The following is an 8,905-nucleotide window of genomic DNA, read 5'->3' as shown; positions in this document are numbered from 1 at the left end:
TATGGCAATATCGCGAAATGATCAAGTATGACACATAGAATGGACCTGCTATCCCCGTTTGAATAAGAAAATCTCATTTCAGTAGGCTTTTAAGGTATAGGACGGGAATGTCAAATGTGAGCATAAACATAACCTGCTCAGTGGCCTTGTGGTTAGAGTGTCTGCCCTGAGATCGGCAGGTCGTGATTTCAAACCCCAGCCGAGTCATACCAAAGACTATGAAAATGAGACCCATTACTCCCTCCTTGACACTCAGCATCAAGTGTTGGAATTCGGGGTTAAATCACCAAAATGATTCCTGGGCGCGGCCACCACTGCTGCTCAATGTACCCCTCACCTCCCAGGGGGGGACCAAGGGTGATGGGTCAAATACAGAGGGTAATTTACACATTTTACCCAATATAGTAGCTTCTCAGCAGGCACAAGACATTGACATACTATTGATTATAAATACATGTCCTTTAAAACTCACTTTGAAACAACGTTGCAAAATAGTTATATTTGTAAATAAAGACAATATTTATGTCTAACATTGAATCTATGTTGTTGGTTTGGAAATGACTAAAATTCAATGGTCAAATCAATGTCGCAACCTGACATTGAATACAAGTCATCAAAAAGTATGTTTCAACGTTCTATTTGTGTTGTAGAATATTGCTTGTATTCTGACACGTGACTTCTTCCAGGAAGTGAAAAAAAACCAAGATGGTGGGCAAACTATAGGCTCTGGGTCTAGATCTTGATGCGAGCAGATATGAGCAAAAACTCGAACTATGCAATGGAATAGATCTCTATACTTTATGAAAAAAAGACGTCAAGTGATATCTAGGATTATCCGTCAGTGGAGTTTCCAGGGACTATCTGGTGCTCTGACATCATTCTACATGACAAAACAGATTAAACTTCGGGAAAGCATGGATGTCTACAACTTATTTGTGTGTGGCTGCGTCAAGGACATTGGTATCAATACTCTCCCAGATACATTTTTATCATTTTTGCTTTGGTAAGTTTGCGTTTCATGATTCAACTTTACAAAGTCTTGCGTCAATGAACACTAACTAGTACCCGACAGCTGACAACTGTGACTGCATATCCATTTAACCAACTTACAATTACTGACTCATCATCGTGTTTGATTTTGGTCTTGTAATCATATTTATTCTGACACGTTTGTTTACAAAATAAACAAAAAGGAAGAAGTAGAAGTACCTTTTCTGGACAAAGTATCATTGACTCTGATTTTCTGGTTTCAGTTTGTTATAAATTTAATTAAAAATAATATCAAGATAATACTTCAATAGGAAATACTAAACAAATGAAGTATATTAAAATATATCAAAGAAACCTGCAATGAAGTGGTCACTGCAAACTTGCGCGTTCTTTGACTCTGCTCCCTTGTACTGGAGGGAGTGCCACTTCATAAATTCTTGGACTCTTCTACTCTTCTTCATTACCTCTCGAGAAACGTTTATTCTTTTCGCGATTTGAATGATTCGTACAGTCAAAACCCTCAAGCATAAGGGTATTTTTCTTTGAGAAATGCTAAATGGCGCCTAGTACCCATGAAGAATCAACGCTGCTTGACCACCGCTCATATTCAATGAGCCGGACGTCCATCCATCCATCCATTTCTTACCGCTGTCACATTTTAAAATCCAAGCAATTGGTTCGGAAATTACCAAAATTCAATGGTCAAATAAACCAACATTGAAGCTCCAAGTTACATAGAATCTGAACCGTCCAACGTCTCGTCTTTTGACGATGCTCCTGCCAAAGGCTCACTAATGCGGAGATGTGTTAATGGTGAACATGAAGTGCAAGTTGTTCTGTCATGACATGGTGACATCGTATTCAGTTTTTCGGTGCGCTTGAGCGGTCACTGTTCACACATGCCTCACACAGGACGAGAGTCCGCTTGCAGGCAGACCAAGAGCCATCAGGCCACTTGTTTGGTCCGGTCTTGGGTTTCACTGTTGGTCCAGTTACAAATAATTACAAATTGAGTATTCTGGTTTTGCTAGTAAATTTTTTTGGCAAGTGGCCAACATTTCACATAATCCTGTAGTAGTTTGCAATCGACCAATAAAAGCAACACAATTTATATAGCTCAACATTGTATAAAATCTGGCCTTTTATTGACTACGTGTACATTTTTGAATGGATGTCAAAGTACAACGTTTTTTGAGACCTGTCTGAGAAAATATATTATGGAAGAGCACGTATTACTCACATGCTAACTTAAAGGCTAAATTACATGTTTGTCAAAGTCAATGACAGTCCACCGGTTAGCACAACAGACCTCAGTCATGTAAATTATACGCGTGTAGGTGAAAGCTGCAGCTTTGACTGACATTTTTTATGGGCCGAGGTCATGTTAAGAAAATTCCTTTTTTAGTCAACTAGCTGACTAACGCATTGATTTTCTGTTAACATTCACTACTTTTACTAATACTTTTGGCTATATGGAAAGCTGGATCGAATAGCTGAAGTAGTTATTCAGATAAAAGGTTTGAGTGTATATTGACTTTTGTTTTTTGTTTAACACATGTACGGTACATCTCAGAAGTTTAATGTACATAAACTCAATATGTGCAATATTATCTGAAATAAAAGATTCTAGGAGGGAATGGTTGCACACATAATGTACATTTTCAGTGACTTTTAAACACAAGATTCCCATGCACAATCCTGAATTAGTTTTGCATTTTCTCAAAAATACAGAGTGAGAATTACACATCTCGGATCAAATATATACATCAAGTCACCTAAATCTTAGATTAAGTGGGGTTGAAGGTTGCAGAATGTCTTATACTTAACCGAGCCAATCCCTATTCACCTCTCTTTAGGTCTCACTATTTGCTGCAGCTGGTAGTGTCTTATTGGCACTGTAAAATACTATTTTGGTAGCTACTGAACCAAAACATTTTGCAAAGCTTGACTGAAGGGAGACTTCACTTTCTGAGGGGAATTTTGCCTATCATTCACAATGTCAATGTGAGATTAGCACACATTTATTTTTCTTTGTTTTGTGCATTTTAACTTGTGAATAAGCACTTGCAAACGTTGGCTAACAATGCTGGTATTGTGGATATAATTTATTACGTCTATAAAACACTGTAAAAAAATCTCCAATAATGTTTTGCATACATGCTGTAAGTACATATGTAATGTAGTTGCAGGAACATTCATAACAAAATTTAATATTTACCGTACTTTGTTCATTTAAAGCATTACCGGAGCATTTAGGCAGTGTATTGATTCACACAGTCCATCACAACATTGGCCATTTCCTTTATCAATACGAACTACTACTAATAATGGCAGACTTCATGAAAGCCAACAATGATTGCTTTGCTTTTAGCCTGAAATTTTGGAGGATGAACTGCAAGTTTTAGAAGCTAAATGTGATAAGCAGATCTAGCTATAGTCAAACGCTAAGCATTATGTAGCAGTATTACTAAGTGCCATCCATCCATCCATCCATCATCTTCCGCTTATCCGAGGTCGGGTCGGGGGGGCAGCAGCCTAAGCAGGGAAGCCCAGACTTCCCTCTCCCCAGTCACTTCGTCTAGCTCTTCCCGGGGAATCCCGAGGCGTTTCCAGGCCAGCTGAGAGACATAGTCTTCCCAACGTGTCCTGGGTCTTCCCCGTGGCCTCCTACCGGTTGGACATGCCCTAAACACCTCCCTAGGGAGGCGTTCGGGTGGCATCCTGACCAGATGCCCGAGCCACCTGATCTGGCTCCTCTCGATGTGGAGGAGCAGCGGCTTTACTTTGAGTGCCCCCCGGATGGCAGAGCTTCTCACCCTATCTCTAAGGGAGAGCCCCGCCACCCGACGGAAGAAACTCCTTTCGGCCACTTGTACCCGTGATCTTATTCTTTCGGTCATGAACCAAAGCTCATGACCATAGGCGAGGATGGGAACGTAGATCGACCGGTGAATTGAGAGCTTTGCCTTCCGGCTCAGCTCCTTCCTCACCACAACGGATCGATACAACGTCCGCATTACTGAAGACGCCGCACCGATCCGCCTGTCGGTCTCACGATCCACTCTTCCCCCACTCGTGAACAAGACTCCTAGGTACTTGAACTCCTCCACTTGAGGCAGGGTCTCCGCCCTTTTCCGGGCGAGAACCATGGACTCGGACTTGGAAGTGCTGATTCTCATTCCGGTCGCTTCACACTCGGCTGCGAACCGATTCAGTGAGAGCTGAAGATCCCGGCCAGATGAAGCCATCAGGACCACATCATCTGCAAAAAGCAGAGACATAATCCCGCGGCCACCAAACCGGAACCCCTCAACGCCTTGACTGCGCCTAGAAATTCTGTCCATAAAAGTTATGAACAGAATCGGTGACAAAGGACAGCCTTGGCGGAGTCCAACCCTCACTGGAAACGTGTCCGACTTACTGCCAGCAATGCGGACCAAGTTCTGACACTGATCATACAGGGAACGGACCGCCACAATAAGACAGTCCATTACCCCATACTCTCTGAGCACTCCCCACAGGACTTCCCGAGGGACACGGTCGAATGCCTTCTCCAAGTCCACCAAGTGGACATTACTAAGTGGTCCACAAAAAATACAAACTATAAACGAACATAAAAAAATAAATAAATCACTTACTGTACAATGTCCGCTCTCACGTGGATGCAGTACAGTACTTGTTCCCCTCATAAAATGATGAATTAATCATGATTCTCACCCTTTAGGCTCAAAACAAAGAAGCATCTTGTTGTGTATTCCTCGCATTGTCTTCAGGTTAAGTTGATTGTCAAAGTTAACTCAATGGCAAAGCAGCACCTCACCGTCTCAGGATGTTAATAGCTGCAGTAGTTAGTTACCTCTGTGATCAAGGTGCTCTTGGTTAATATTAGAGATCGACCGATAATCAGGTCGGTATGTATCGACTTATTTTTATCGGTATCCGTCTTTTTTTTTTTTTACAACTATAACAAAACTACATTAACAGATACGATGTATACACATGCCATGAAATTGTACCACAGTTCTAAGAATAATATAAAAAAATAGGCGACTGAGTTTCCCGTGTTTTATTGTAAAATCTGCAGCATACCATTTGATGGATAACTTGCTATAAAATCATAAGTCAAGAAGATATCTAAAGGGGAAATGCACATTAAAAAAACCCCAAAAAACTAGCGTTTGTCTCAGCAGCTGAATCGCTTTTGAGTTCGTAATGCACAATACAATGTGATAAGATACCAATCTGTATTGACTGAAAAACATGAACAATCATATTACAGTATCTGTAAAGTATTATCCCAAATTTCATGTTTTGTTTGTACACAGCTAGCTAGACTGTGTATTTAGTTTTATTAACAGGCATGGTGTGCTGCATGTATCATGATCGATATTAAAGTTACTGACTCAATAGACAGTTGTCTGTTTGTTCCTGCTAGCCGGGGAAGTCTTTTCAAGATGACTTTGGGTAAGCACGCCATATGTGTTCACATACCTTGGCTCCAAGTTCCACATTTATTCCTGCAAGTCATAACGCCATCACTCTCTCGGCTTATGTCTGCGCCACAAGGTTTCCCCCTCTGTTCATCATCGGTATTTTCAGCTTCAAAAAGAGAATCCTCATTTTTCCAAAGTTGTCGTCTTCATTGTTTGTTACAAAGTCTGCCATGATTACAACACTCTTGCGTTTTGTTCCGGAAGTAGGAACATACATTTGTTGCTGGAAGATGTAAGTGTGCTGCTATGGAAATGAAAATAAATGCGCCGAGTATATATCCCGGTAATGCCTAAATGCTTAAAATGACCTAAGTACAGTGAATATTGTACATATTACTTATTGTTATGAACGTGTCTGTTACTACATGATGTGCATATGTATATATTTGTGTATATGTTTGTGTGTATATATATATATATATATATATATATATATATATATATATATATATATATATATATACATACATATATATATCTCCTCTCTGAGCTGCAACCTTATCGTGGTAGAGGAGTTTGCGTGTCCCAATGATCCTAGGAGCTATGTTGTCCGGGGGCTTTATGCCCCCTGGTAGGGTCTCCCAAGGCAAACAGGTTTGTAGGTGAGGGATCAGACAAAGAGCAGCTCGAAGACCTCTATGAAGAAGAGAAAACATGGACCCAGATTTCCCTCGCCCGGAAGCGGGTCACCGGGGCCCCCCTCTGGAGCCAGGCCCGTAGGTGGGGCACGATGGCGAGTACCTGGTGGCCAGGCCTGTTCCCATGGGGCCCGGCCGGGCACAGCCCAAAGAGGCAACGTGGGTCACCTCTCCAATGGGCTCACCACCCATAGCAGGGGCCATAGAGGTCGGGTGCAATGTGAGCTGGGCGGCAACCGAAAGCAGGGCACTTGGCGGTCCGATCCTTGGCTACAGAAGCTAGCTCTTGGGATGTGGAACGTCACCTCACTGGGGGGGGAAAGAGCCTGAGCTAGTGCGCGAAGTGGAGAAGTTCCGGCTGGATATAGTCGGACTCACTTCGACGCACAGCAAAGGCTCTGGAACCACTTCTCTCGAGAGGGACTGGACCCTCTTCCACTCTGGCGTTGCCGGCAGTGAGAGGCGACGGGCTGGGGTGGAAATTCTGGTTTCCCCCCGGCTTAAAGCCTGCACGTTGGAGTTCAACCCAGTGGACGAAAGGGTAGCCTCCCTCTGCCTTCGGGTGGGGGGACGGGTCCTGACTGTTGTTTGTGCTTACGCACCAAACAGCAGTTCAGAGTACCCACCCTTTTTGGGTACACTCGAGGGAGTACTGGAAAGTGCTCCCCCGGGTGATTCCCCTGTCCTACTGGGGGACTTCAACGCTCATGTTGGCAACGACAGTGAAACCTGGAGAGGCGTGATTGGGAAGAATGGCCGCCCGGATCTGAACCCGAGTGGTGTTTTGTTATTGGACTTTTGTGCTCGTCACGGATTGTCCATAACAAACACCATGTTCAAACCTAAGGGTGTCCATATGTGCACTTGGCACCAGGACACCCTAGGCCGCAGTTCCATGATCGACTTTGTAGTTGTGTCATCGGATTTGCGGCCTTATGTTTTGGACACTCGGGTGAAGAGTGGGGCGGAAATTTCTACCGATCACCACCTGGTGGTGAGTTGGCTGCGATGGTGGGGGAGGATGCCGGACCGACCTGGCAGGCCCAAACGCATTGTGAGGGTCTGCTGGGAACGTCTGGCAGAGTCTCCTGTCAGAGAAAGTTTCAATTCCCATTACCGGAAGAACTTCGAACATGTCACGAGGGAGGTGCTGGACATTGAGTCCGAGTGGACCATGTTCCGCACCTCTATTGTCGAGGCGGCTGATCGGAGCTGTGGCCGCAAGGTAGTTCGTGCCTGTCGGGGCGGCAATCCTAAAACCCCTTGGTGGACACCAGCGGTGAGGGATGCCGTCAAGCTGAAGAAGGAGTCCTATTGGGTGCTTTTGGCTCATAAGACTCCGGAGGCAGTGGACAGGTACCGACAGGCCAAGCGGTGTACGGCTTCAGCAGTCGCTGAGGTAAAAACTCGGACATGGGAGGAGTTGGGGGAAGCCATGGAAAATGACTTCCGGACGGCTTCGAAGCGATTCTGGACCACCGTCCGCCGCCTCAGGAAGGGGAAGCAGTGCACTATCAACACCGTGTATGGTGCGGATGGTGTTCTGCTGACCTCAACTGCGGATGTTGTGGATAGGTGGAAGGAATACTTCGAAGACCTCCTCAATCCCACCAACACGTCTTCCTATGAGGAAGCAGTGCCTGGGGAATCTGTGGTGGACTCTCCTATTTCTGGGGCTGAGGTCGCTGAGGTAGTTAAAAAGCTCCTCGGTGGCAAGGCCCCGGGGGTGGACGAGGGCCGCCCGGAGTTCCTTAAGGCTCTGGATGCTGCGGGGCTGTCTTGGTTGACAAAACTCTGCAGCATCGCGTGGACATCGGGGGCGGTACCTCTGGATTGGCAGACCAGGGTGGTGGTTCCTCTCTTTAAGAAGGGGGACCGGAGGGTGTGTTCCAACTATCGTGGGATCACACTCCTCAGCCTTCCCGGTAAGGTTTATTCAGGTGTACTGGAGAGGAGGCTACGCCGGATAGTCGAACCTCGGATTCAGGAGGAATAGTGTGGTTTTCGTCCTGGTCTTGAAACTGGGGACAAGCTCTATACTCTCGGCAGGGTTCTTGAGGGTGCATGGGAGTTTGCCCAACCAGTCTACATGTGCTTTGTGGACTTGGAGAAGGCATTCGACCGTGTCCCTCGGGAAGTCCTGTGGGGAGTGCTCAGAGAGTATGGGGCATCGGACTGTCTGATTGTGGCTGTCCTCTCCCTGTATGATCAGTGTCAGAGCTTGGTCCGCATTGCCGGCAGTAAGTCGAACACATTTCCAGTGAGGGTTGGACTCCGCCAAGGCTGTCCCTTGTCACCGATTCTGTTCATAACTTTTATGGACAGAATTTCTAGGCGCAGTCAAGGCGTTGAGGGGTTCCGGTTTGGTGACCGCAGGATTAGGTCTCTGCTTTTTGCAGATGATGTGGTCCTGATGGCTTCATCTTACCGGGATCTTCAGCTCTCACTGGATCAGTTTGCAGCCGAGTGTGAAGCGACCGGAATGAGAATCAGCACCTCCAAGTCCGAGTCCATGGTTCTCGCCCGGAAAAGGGTGGAGTGCCATCTCCGGGTTGGGGTGGAGACCCTGCCCCAAGTGGAGGAGTTCAAGTACCTAGGAGTCTTGTTCACGAGTGAGGGAAGAGTGGATCGTGAGATCGACAGGCGGATCGGTGCGGCATCTTCAGTAATGCGGACGTTGTACCGATCCGTTGTGGTGAAGAAGGAGCTGAGCCGGAAGGCAAAGCTCTCAATTTACCGGTCGATCTACGTTCCCATCCTCACCTATGGTCATGAGCTCTGGGT

At 45.6% G+C, this 8,905-nt stretch overlaps 1 protein-coding gene across 5 annotated transcripts in view; it reads left to right on the top strand.

Moving 5' to 3' along the window:
• Positions 1 to 8,905, top strand: part of zcchc14 (zinc finger, CCHC domain containing 14) — a 75,792-nt gene that overhangs the window by 2,076 nt on the left and 64,811 nt on the right. The gene's annotated exons all lie outside the window — the stretch shown is intronic.

The sequence above is a fragment of the Nerophis ophidion genome, linkage group LG12, assembly GCF_033978795.1.
Source record: "Nerophis ophidion isolate RoL-2023_Sa linkage group LG12, RoL_Noph_v1.0, whole genome shotgun sequence".
Lineage (NCBI taxonomy): Eukaryota > Metazoa > Chordata > Actinopteri > Syngnathiformes > Syngnathidae > Nerophis > Nerophis ophidion.
The sequence above is the reverse complement of the archived record's forward strand: the minus strand, read 5'-3'. Positions and strand labels throughout refer to the sequence as shown.